This window comes from Globicephala melas, chromosome 18 (genome assembly GCF_963455315.2).
Source record: "Globicephala melas chromosome 18, mGloMel1.2, whole genome shotgun sequence".
NCBI classification, from domain to species: Eukaryota; Metazoa; Chordata; class Mammalia; order Artiodactyla; family Delphinidae; genus Globicephala; species Globicephala melas.
The window spans coordinates 25426949-25439691 of NC_083331.1; positions in this window are offsets into that span (position 1 = coordinate 25426949).

Here is a 12743-nt window from a genome sequence, read left to right on the forward strand (position 1 = left end):
TGAAGACTGGTCCCACGACATATGCCACCGGGCTGGAAGCGAGTTCTGCAGACAGCAGGCCCCTTCCCAGACAGATGGGTGTCCCGTCTCTTCTGAAAGATCCCCTGGGAAGGCTCGACTGGGAGCATCTTCCCGAAATGGGACGACTGTGTATTGTGAATGGCTTTATTGCTCAGAGCATCTGGATGTGTTGTGATAAACAGCGTGATAGATGGTTTTAATGCCTCTGGAGTGGGTTGCCCAGACAGAAGGAATGGAACAGAGAACATTTACTTCCCTATTGCTTGGAACAGAGCAGGGTTGCTCACAAAGACTCCGCATGGTGGTCCTTCTTGCTTATCCTTGTGGCAATTTCAGCACCATGGACCTGACAGGGACTTAGAGAAGGGAGGTTTGCTTGAGGTCGTGAGCTGGATGGACAGAGTGTTCATTTATATGTGCAGCAGGTATTTGAGGGTGGATGAAGATCCTTGTGCTGGGTCTTGGGAATAAATGGCAAGAAAACCAGGCATAAGACCTGCACTCACAAAGCTTTCAGTTTACTCAAAGAGGCATATATTAATAAAGTGATCACTCGAATACAAGTACAATCAAAAGAGTGGTAAATGCAACAGAGAGAACTTGCTGTTATGATGGGGGTGTGTGTGTGTCTAACTCTAGTCTGGAAGGTCAGACTAGAAGTGTCACCTCTGAAGAGGTGACACTTCTGCTGAAACGTGCAAGTTGAGTGGGAGGTAACTTGGCAATGAGGTGGAAGGTGTGACAGGCATATGTTAAGTCATGTACTAAGGTCCTGTGGCAGGTGGAGGTAGAGCACGGTCAAGGACAGGAAAGGAGGCCAGAGTGTCCGGGTGAGAAGAGCAAGGACAGAATATATTGCATTGGAGGGCTCGATATATTGATAAGGATTGTGTAATAATATTGATGATAATATTAATTGATGTTTTAACTTAAGGTTTACTATACATTCCAGGCACCATATAAGTACCACATGTATTAATTCATTTACTGATAAACTTAAAAGCTATGTGCTCTCCTTACTTCCATTTTAAAGAAGAGAAAACTGAGACATGGAGCAGTTAGGTAACTTCTCCAAATTGGTAAGGGGCAGTGCTGTTTAGAGTCCTAGGTTTCCTTTTAAGGATTTTGTTTGTTGTCTTAAGAACTAGGGGATAGTATTGAAGATTTTCAGCAGGGCAGAGATTTGATGAGATTTGAGATGGCTCTGGCTGCTGGATGGAGAATGGCTGGAGGAGAGCAAAAAGGACAGAAGAGAGCAAAGGACACGGCTGCATCGGTGGTCCAGGTGAGAGATGCCAAGAGCTCAGACTAGTACGTGGCTGTGGTGATGAAAGAAATGGATCGATGGCAAAGATAAAATGTTTTAAAAGTAAATCCAGACCCGGTAAGAGATCAGACAGAGGGTGAGAGAGAAGAAGATGCCCAGGATGACAGCTAGGTTTCTGTCAAACCCAGCTGGGTGGATGGGGAAGATTATTTCACTTTTGGCACACCGAGTTTGATGAGCTTTTGAGAGAATCAAATAGACAATTGGACATGAACTCACTGTGCTCCAGGAGAGGGCTGACTCTGATTCTCAGACTTATTGGAGAATAGGTGGTGAATGAAATGGTTGTCTCGATGACAGTAGGGTAAGAAAGCGAGAGGACCTGGGACCAGGCTGGCCCTCATGAACTCCCACTCCAGATGGAGCAAGGAAGCCTACGAAGGCGACTGAGAAGGAAGCGGCCAGAAGATGGGAAACAGGGCAGTGTGAGGGCACAGTGTCCGGGAGAGAACCCGTTTGTGGGAGGGGCAGGGTTACTAGTGCTGTATGCTGCTGAGACATCAAGCAATACGAAGAATGGAAACTGTCCGTGGGATTCAGCAACACGGAGATTGTATTCACTTCTTAGGGCTGCTGTAACAGATGACCACAAACTGGATGGCTTCAAACAACAGAAATTTACTGCTTCACAGCTCTGGAGGCTAGAAGTCTGAAATCAAGGTGTCAGCCAGGCCATGCTCTCTCTGAAGACTGAAGGGGAGGATCCTTCCCATCTCTCCCTGGTTTCTGTTTGTGGTCGGCAATCCTTGGTGGTCCTTGGCTTATAGATGTATTGCTCCGATCTCTGCCTCCACCTTCACATGGGGTCTTCTCTCCGGTGGGCCTGTATGTATGTGTTCAAATTTCCTTCTTCTTGTAAGGAGACTAGTCATATTAGATATGGCCCACCCTAATCCAGTATGGCCTCATCTTAACTTGATGACATCTACCCTGAACCTATTTCCAAATAACGTCACATTCTCAGGGACTGGGGGTTAGGACTTGAACACATCTTTTGGGGGGACAAAATTCAACCCACAAGAGAGGTCATAGATAACCTTGAGAACTGTTTTGGGGGCAAGAGAGAGGAAGATGTGTGGAGTATGCTGAGTGCTGAGAGGGATTGAGAGGCAGGCAATGAGAGCCAGCACAAGAAAAGACAACTCTCAAGAGACGTGGCTGACTGGGGCACTCGAATACTCGACCAGGGTCAGAAACCTTTCATCTGAGCCCAGTTCCACTGAGGCTGGTGTGACCTTGGGTAAACCGTTTACCTCTCTGAGCCCTGGTTTCTCATTCAGGGAATGATCGTTCCCACACATCCCACCTCTAGAGGCACTCAGAACCCTTTGCCTGGAGGAGCTGCATGGCATGGCTTGGTGGCATGGCGTGCCTCTGTCCTTGCCCAGAGGAGGGTCCATGTCAGTCCAGGACCTTACAGCTCAATCTGGGAACTGATGCTGGCAGAGAAGTTGGAGCCTAGAATTCTTGGTTCTTGGGTACCAGTCAGGGGTCGGAGGACTGTCCGTGCTGAGGTCTCTGGTCCTGCGTCTGTCAGCGGGGCAAGGCTCCGGCAGCCAAGCCCCAAGACCTTCTGTGGGTTGACAAGGAGGGGTTCCCTTTGCCACGGGGGCTGGGGACACTGCTCAGAGGACAAAAGTAGGTTGTAGAGGTGGCAGCTGAGCAAGCCAAGGGCGGGCGGATTCACTGCCCATGTTGTGAGTGGAGACTCCCCTGGAGCATGGGGCTTGGCGATGGGGCCGTAGGCCGCAGGCAGCGGCAGGGAGACAGGTAAGCAGGCAGCTGGGCAGACTCCATGAGGAAGGGCACGCTGTCCTCCCAAGGGGAGGAGCTGGTTGGCTGCAGGGGCTCAGTTACTAGCAACGATTAATTTACTCCTTGCTGGATTTGCCAGGCGTCAGGGCCCAGGCGCAGGGCTGGGTGGCGGGAGCTCAGGGTGGAGACCCTGGCCTGGTTGGGATGGGACGGGGGGTATCAAGCAGGGTATCTTAACAGGAAGAAAACCTCCCGCGACAGCGGCCCTTATGAGCATGTGAATCACTAGAAATCTCTTTAAAATGCAGATTCAGTTACAGTAGATCTGAGGCAGGGCAAGCGAGTCTGCATTTCTCAAAAGTTCCCAGGTGACACCGATGCTTCTCTTCCCTAGGCCACACTTTGGGCAGCAAGATGAGGGAGCGGGGGAGTCACTGTCAGCATTCAGGGGAGTCTCATGGCATTTAACGGCAGGAGCTGCAGGCGCGGGTCCGGAGCTGGGAGCCTGCAAGCAGTCAGTGGTGACAGCTTCTCCCTCTGGAGCCACAGCATCTCTGGTCGCCATGTCTGCTCTCTTCCCCTCTCTAGCCCGGCTTCCTCTGTGAGCCTCTGTTACTTGTCTTGCCCTTGGCTGTCATTACTGGTCGCAAGGACTCTGACCCCAACCGCATGGCTTCCGCTCCTCACGCCGTCGGGCTATAGGTTTTCGGTCTCTTACGGCAGATCTTTTCTCTCGCAGGGTTCTGATTGGCTGGGCTGGTCAGGTGTCCACGCTTGGTCCAAGTAGCTGTGCTGAGGGGGCCAAGGAGCCGGGTTGATCACGTTCGCTTTCAGACGAGGTTATGGGACACCCCCTGAAGGGCAGCCTTGGTGAGATGATCTTGAGAAATGCAGCCCCGATGAACTGTTTTAAACACGTGTGATCAGAAAGGCCTGGGAACAAAAAAACAATGAGAATTTCAGCATATATTTTGGCTACTTTCCATAATGCAAATTTATTTGGAATTATTTCTAGAACCAGAGGGGTGGGCACCCAAATCTTAAAACTCTGCGGAGAACAAGGGTTTGGCATGAGCCCCAAACATACTTCAAAGAGAAGTGAACCGGTGGAGTGTCCATAAGGCACTTGAGACAAATTAGGGGCAGAGGGAGGAGAGAGTGGAGATGGGGCTGTTTGTTCTTTGGCTGTCGGTCCCTAGGTCAGCCTGACCTTGGAGGAGCTGCTGTAGCCCTCTGGGAGCCCAGGAACAGTGCCCGGCCACCAGATCAAGTGCAGAAGGAGGGCAGACATTTCAGTGACAGGAGTCGCGTCTGGACAGGCGGAAGGGTCACGGCTCATAACAGCTTGGACTTTTGGACCTAAAAAGTTGCAGGTGAGGAAACAAGATTCAGAGAGGCTCTGACCCGCTCAAGGTTAAACTCCCAGTTTGTGGCTGAGCCAGCCAAGGATGTCCTTGTCCTGACTCCCAGCCCTGAGTTTTCTGAAAATGAGAAGACTCTTAAGGATACCCAAGACTTCCAAGCTTTTTGTTCCCGCAGAAGCAAGTTTTCAGAGCAGCTGTGGAGGACTCTCTGAAGAAGAACAAATGGGCCCCGAGGGGGCGGAGCCCGGTGCTGCAGAAGCTGGGTTGCCAGCTATTATTAATTCATTCCTGCTGGCGCTGTCTTGGGGGCCCCCTGTGCACTATAACATTGGGAGTGTTTGCAGCTGCAGAGGGAGAAGCCCTGCTCCTTCCGCAAAGGGAGAAAGGTGTGACTCCGCCTTGCAGGGTTGCAGCCCTCCTGGCTCCCACCCTCGGAGAACATGCTCAGTGCTTATGGGCCCGGGCACAGGCTGCTGAGGACTCTGTGTCCCCGGGGATGGTGGCAGATCTTGGAGAAGGAACAGAAGCTGGGCCAAGAGTCTGGAACTTAATGCAAATCAGGCCTGAGGAGGGTTCAAGGAGGGGCAGTATCCCCGGGGCCCAGATATCTCAGGACGAGGCAAAGAGAAATCCTTGGGAGGAACATGGTAATCTTTCATCCTCAATGCTAATCTTGTTCTGGAGGCTGTCTGTGCGTGTGCAGTGAGCCTTCCTTTTCTCTTGAACCTCTTCTTGCTCAAATAGCCCACATGTCAAAATGTCTGTGAGGCAGAGAGGTTTAGCAGAAAGAAAACTTGGTGGTTCAGGAAGCAGGAAAACTGGGTTAATGGTTGCCTTAGGCCTGCGAGCAGCTGAGCATTTCTTCTGGGCTCTGGAGGTCAGAGCCCAGAACTTTACTTTTAAAGGCCGGGCCACTTGGGGCTGCTGTGTACTGTTGGAAAGGCTGTGCACTGCACAGTTCCAGGGTCTGCCCTTCTCATCGTGAATGTGGAGTTCCCTGTGGTGGACTTATTTTGTACAGGTTATTCCATTAGAGATGACCTAGGGCAAAACTGTGAAATTTAGAGAGTACGCCCTGTCTCTTGTTTGGCAACTCATGTTCCTGGAGCTGCCCAGTCAAGATGGTATCCTCCAATTTAAAACTTTCCCTGTTTCTCCCTTGGCAAATCAACCCACTCCCTTGGTTCCCTGAGCACAACTGACTCTCCCAGAGGAAATCAATCTGATAAACAATGTGCTGAGGAAAACAGAACAATAGAATCAGATTCTCCCAGGTCTGGGAAGGACCGGGGTCACCTAGGTCAGAGATTACAAACCCTGTGCCAAAGGATGTTGGTTTGTATCTTAAATTCAAATGTGAAGGCCTTTAATTTTCCATTTCTCCCCAGTCCCACCACTCTCTATTATTTCACAGCTGCCTGCTTGAATCAGTTATGTGACCTGTCTGCCTTGAGCAGGTGCATCTGGGTTTAGGAGCCCCCTGTCGGTCCGCTCGCTTGAAAGATTAGGAAACAGACACTCAAAGAACTGCCCTGTTGTGATGTACCTCCTTACTGTGAGCAGTCTCTGAGGAATATTGGGTTTTTCATAGATGGTTGCTAGAGAGGAAACTCCTAGGAAAAAATCCCACATGGAGAGTAATGGCTCAGTGTCACAGCATTTTTTTTTTTTTTTTTTTTTTTTTGCAGTACGCGGGCCTCTCACTGTTGTGGCCTCTCCCATTGCGGAGCACAGGATCTGGACGCACAGGCTCAGCGACCATGGCTCACGGGCCCAGCCGCTCCGCGGCATGTGGGATCTTCCCAGACCAGGGCACGAACCCGTGTCCTCTGCATCGGCAGGCAGACTCTCAACCACTGCGCCACCAGGGAAGCCCATGTTACAGCATTTTTTTGCTGGCTGGATTCCCTAAGCCATTTGTCCTCATTTTTCCCAACTGCAGAATGATGGTATTGGACCTCACATATTCCTTCCAGCTCCTTTGTCCTCCAATTTCCTCCCCAAAGAAGTTGGGAAGATTCCACTGGCAAAGATTAATGGTTAGAATCTCCCAGGGTCTCTCAGGGCTTCACAGCCCAGCAAAGTATATCTGCCATAAAAAAAAACTTGATCAAAGCTCCTTAGAATCAGTTGTCTGATAGTGAATATCTGAGAAACCAATTGGATTGCTGTATGATCCCTCTCATTTGGTTAAGATGGCCTGAAAATTTGCATTGACCCTTCAGTAGTCCTTAAATTGAATCAATGCTGGTTTCTCATTTTGGCTCTGTTATCTGCATGTGAGCACACGATTTGTAGAGAGGAGTCTGTCGCCCTAAAGTCTGCCTTATAGGTGTGTAATGAAGAGTTTGGCTGGCCTCTATCCCTGATTCCTGGATGTCATCTCTAAATTGTTGGAATTTCCCAAGTGGTAGGATGGTCTTTGCTCCTCATGGGGGGCCCCTTGGACAACTGATAGATTTTGGTAATGAGGTGACTCAGGATGTGGGTTGACCATGGCAGGAAGAGCCAACCACTTGATTAGAAGGTTGGGGCTTAGAGCCAGGGATATCAGCCCAACCTCTGGGAAGAGGAAGGGCTGGAGATGGAGTTCAGTTACATGGGCAGTGATTCAGTTAGTCAGTGTCTACGTAATGAAACCCCATTGAAAACTCCAGAAACCAAAGCTTGGGTCACCTGTTCTGGTTGGTGATACTCCTGCATATTACCCCACATCGATGTGATGGGAGGGTGATGGTCCCTGAGGATGATGGAAGTTCCATGTGTGGGATTCTCCCAGACCTCACACTACGGGTCTCTCCCTTTGATTGATTCTGATTTGTATCTTTTTGCTATAATAAAGCTGTAATCATAAGTGCGGCACTTTCCTGAGTTCTGTGAGTCATTCTAACAAATTATCAAACCTGAGAGCTTAATGGGAATTCCAGAATTTGTAGCCAGCTGGTCAGAAGTGAGGGCAGCCTGGGGACTCCTGAGCTTGTGGCTGGGGTCTAATGTAATGGCAGAGGACTGTGGCTTTACCTAGTGAAATGTGGCCCAACTCTGGGTAATAGGAAAAAGAAAAAGTAAGAAGCAAGAGATTATGTGGAGGAGGGCTGGTAGATGGAGAGAAGAAATTCCAAGAAGGTTCCAAGACTATTCCTTTTACATACCCAGGATATGCTTCCCCAGAAATCTGTGGGAACCTCTTTCTGCTTTCTCTAGCCCCCTCCTGGGTTCCAATTCTCAATTCTGGAAGAGGCCCCTGGGTTTTTCAGGGAAGCCCACTCATGGTCTACTTAGTAGCCTTCACGGTGAGCAAAATATTAATCCAGATTGTGGGCTTTGGAGCAGACTGTATGGGTTCAAATCCTGGCATTACCATTAACCAGCTGTGTCACTGGTTAATGTGTCAGCTGTGTCACTCTGGGCCAGGAAAATTACATAAACTCTGTGCCTTTTTTTCTCATCTGTAACATGGGGATAACAACAGCCTTATCTCATTAACGAGATGAGTAATTACATAAAACACATAAAAGTTGCACAGAACATGGGAAGGCCTCCATTAATTATTATTATGATTCTCCACTGAGCTCTACTGATAGGGAGAGCATTTTGTCCTGTCAAGTGCATGGGCTTTGGGGATAGACAGACCTGGGTTCCAAGTCCTGCCTCTGCCACCACCCTGCTGCACAACTTTAGGCGAGAGGCTTAGCTTCTCAATGTTCAATTTTCTCATCAATAAAATGGAGACACTGATATTTATAGCATTATCCCAAGGCATAGAAATGATGTATCCTAAGTCCTTGACCCATGCTGAGTGCTGAGTGCTCACCAGCTCTGCAGGTGGGTGTTTGTAATTGATAAGCTGCCTGCCAATGGTGCGTGGAGTCAGAGAATGAGGAAGTCTTGTAAGGGGGATGACTTAAGTTCAGTAGTGCTGTTGATGAGTTTATTCTTGGGGCCCCTTGACCTGAAAGAAGTCAGGCTCTAGGGATGCACAAAGTCAGGTAAAAGTGAAGACTGTGGCCTAAAGTTTAGGTTAGGCTGCTAAGTGATTGGAGGAGGGAAGGGAGATGCTCCTACAAAGAGCTTTGGGAGCAAGCACCGGCAGATCAGGGTTTGTCATGAGGATGGTGAAATCCATTGCTATTCTCTACAATGGTTTTTTTTTTTTTTGCGGTACACGGGCCTTTCACTGTTGTGTCCTCTCCCGTTGTGGAGCACAGGCTCCGGACGCACAGGCTCAGCGGCCATGGCTCACCGGCCCAGCCGCTTCGCGGCATGTGGGATCCTCCCGGACCGGGGCACGAACCCGTGTCCCCTGTATCGGCAGGTGGACTCTCAACCACTGCGCCACCGGGGAAGCCCCACAATGGGTTTTGTTATTTATATGTCATGTTGTTTGTTTATCGAGTAGGTATTTGACAGACATATGCTTAGCAGAGCACATCAGTGGGGATGGTGTTTTACCAGCAAATAAATTAGAATCATAGAGTTAGCTAAGGCGTAACTAAGTACACGGCATAAATATGTCCTTTGGCTATGATGAATTCATTCACGTATAGGAATCCTTAAAAAGCATCTCTATCAAACCTTTAAATGAAAAGTTCTCTTTATATCAGGCCTGTATTTGAATTACAGGCAGCAATAATATTCGTGCCTCCTCCAGGAGCGGTGGCGGTCCAGCCCCGCGGACTGTTCTTGGCTCTCTGTGGAAGCCCTGAGGGACCCTAGAGCACGCCCAGCCCTGCCTGGCTGAAGGTGCCATGTCTGACCTCTCCTGTCCCTTCCTCCCTAAGCCTGCTTCTCTCTTCTCCTGCTGAGGGGAGGTTTGAAAGGGATCAGACAGGCGAGCGAGGCAGCAGAGGAGAGCTCGACAAGGCCTTGAAGCTTTGCCAAGGCACGCGAGGGGAATGAGGTGCTGGAACCCTCTCTTCACTCCGCAGAGGCCAAGGCTAAGTCTTCTAAGTCTTCCTGACTGACACTTCAATCCCCCACTCCCTGCTGGGAAAGCTTTCTTTCTGAGGTTTGTTGTTGAAAGGACGGTCGCCCCCTCCCACTGCCTTTTGCCTAATTTTTCTTCCTTTTGGGAAGAAAGGAGGAAAAAAAGCCTAAGAAAGCAAAGAAAGAGACTATCGCAGCGCTCATTCCTAGGCTGTCAATCATTTGTGAAGGGTGAGAGGAGAGAGGTGAGGAGGGGACCAGGAGGAGTGGAGGGAGGTCCCAAGCTGCTTGTTGAAGAGCTGAAAAGTTTCCACTTCTACTCAAATATTATTAATGCGATGGAAGAGAGCCATTTCACAAGCTTTCTTATAAGTAATTTGCACCCTGAATGTGGCTTTATGTGCCGTGCTCCTCTCCCCTTTCTCTCTAACTCCACTTGTACCACATACGTCTCTAATTGTGCATTTCGTCACTGGCAACCACAGGAGCCTAGGATTATTATTTCTTTCTTGGCCAATTTGAAATGATTGTGTGGGAGGTTCACAAGATAGGCTGGGAACTTCTGAAATCCCTACTGTCAATGCTGAGCTCTGATGTAGGTCTTCAAAGAACTCGTTTTAAAGTTCCAGGGTAGGAGATTCAACTTTGCTATTTTGATTGGATGTTCATAGGATTCATCCCTTCCCCCCCTTTTTTTTCACTTCCAGATAATATAAGAGAATTTGAAGGCTCCCAGGAAAAGAAACCAACTACAATCAATTTCTATTACCCGACTCCTTTCTTTCGCATGTAAGAAAGAGAAAAAAAGCAAAATGTCTTTTGGTAACTACCAGCGTTTGCCTGGAAACCAGGGCTTGCTGAGTGAAGGAGGGGCAGAGGTCTGGGACAAAGGGAACTTAATCTTGATGTCATCAACCCTATTTATTAGCACACTATTCCCCATCAGAGTGTGAGTTCTTTTCTCAGTGGAATGATTGTACCCATTTTACTTTTGACACTGGGTGTGTCCAATATATTCTTTTTCATCTCCTGTATTTACAGGAACATGTGCTATTTACATGATCTCTAAGAGACCTTTTGGATCATCGAGTGGGGGAAATTTTAGAAGGAAATTTGGCCTTAGAAACCATCTTCTTCACCCCTTCAATTTTTGGAAGAGGAAACTGAATCTGGAGAGAAATGTCTTACCTAAGAACAAACACTGAATTAGTTGCACAAAGGGATTAAGCTCAAAAAAGAACAGAAAAATGCCCAGTAGACCACTGTAAACACTGAGCAAGTGGGAAATACCAATGATCTCACCATTCTCTATTATTTTAATTCATCAGTAAATGCACTGTTATGCAGCAGACCTGGGGATATAAAGAATTGTCACCGGTGGGTGTCAGGATGTATGTGCTCAGAGGAAAAAAAGACAGATGTAGACGTGTCATTTCCAGAAGAGAAAAAGAAAAATGAAGAAGATGGTGATTTTTATCGTTCTTATTTTTGGATGGAAAAACCAAGGGTTGAATTCCCTTTTTCAGAAGTTTTATAGAATGCGATACAGATCGGTTTTGGGCTTCCTATCAGGACTCAGTGACTCCAGGTTAGCGTGATGGGCCAATGAAGAGAAAAGTATGGAGTGCACACCAATGTACTGTGGTCTCCATTTAAGCCTCATAAAACCAAGAGCAGGTAGAATCCAGGGCTCCTCTGGGTGGCACAGTCGGATAGGGGTGGGAAACAGGCAATCAGGCATGAGGCAGAATTGAAAAGAGAAGAAAGTGTCTCAAGTGCTCATGGAAGATTCTCCAGGATAGAGCATATCTTGGGTCACAAATCAAGCCTTGGTAAATTAAAGAAAATTGAAATCGTATCAAGTATCTTTTCTGACCACAATGCTATGAGACTAGATATCAATTACTGGAAAAAATTTGTGGAAAATACAAACACATGGAGGCTAATCAATAACACTACAAAATAATCAAAAGATCACTGAAGAAATGAAAGAGGAAATCAAAAAATACCTAGAAACAAATGACACTGAAAACACGATGACCCAAAACCTAAGGGATGCAGCAAAAGCAGTTCTAAGAGGGAAGTTTATAGCAATACAATCCAAACTTAAGAAACAAGAAACATCTCAAATAAACACCCTAACATTACACCTAAAGCAATTAGAGAAAGAAGAACAAAAAAAACCCCCAAAGTTAGCAGAAGGAAAGAAATCATAAAGATCAGATCAGAAATAAATGAAAAAGAAATTAAGGAAATGATAGCAAAGATCAATAAAACTAAAAACTGGTTCTTTGAGAAGATAAAAAAAAAATTGATAAACCACTAGCCAGACTCATCAAGAAAAAAAGGGAGAAGACTCAAATCAACAGAATTATAAATGAAAAAGGAGAAGTATCAACTGACACTGCAGAAATACAAAGGATCATGAGAGATTACTACAAGCAACTCTATGCCAATAAAATGGACAACCTGGAAGAAATGGACAAATTCTTAGAAATGCACACCTTCTGAGACTGAACCAGGAAGAAATAGAAAATATGAACAGACCAATCACAAGCACTGAAGTTGAAACAGCAAATAAAACTCTTCCAACAAAAAAAAGCCGAGGACCAGATGGCTTCACAGGTGTATTCTATCAAACATTTAGAAGAGAGTTAACACCTATCCTTCTCAAACTCTTCCAAAATATAGCAGAGGGAGGAACACTCCCAAACTCATTCTACGAGGCCACCATCATCCTGATACCAAAACAAGACAGAGATGTCACAAAGAAAGAAAATTACAGGCCAATATCACTGATGAACATAGATGCAACAATCCTCAACAAAATACTAGCAAACAGAATCCAACAGCACATTAAAAGGATCATACACCATGATCAAGTGGGGTTTATCCCAGGAATGCAAGGATTCTTCAATATACGCAAATCAATCAACGTGATACACCATACTAACAAATTGAAGGAGAAAAACCCATATGATCATCTCAATAGATGCAGAGAAAGCTTCTGACAAAATCCAACACCCATTTATGATAAAAACCCTGCAGAAAGTAGGCATAGAGGGAACTATCCTCAACATAATAAAGGCCGTATATGACAAATCCACCGCCAACATCATCCTCAATGGTGAAAAACTGAAACTATTTCCACTAAGATGAGGAACAAGACAAGGTTTCCCACTCTCACCACTATTATTCAACATAGTTTTGGAAGTTTTAGCCACAGCAATCAGAGAAGAAAAAGAAATAAAAGAATACAAATTAGAAAAGAAGAAGTAAAACTGTCCCTGTTATGTCCCATCATATGCAGATGACATGATACTATACATAGAGAATCCTAAAGATGCTAT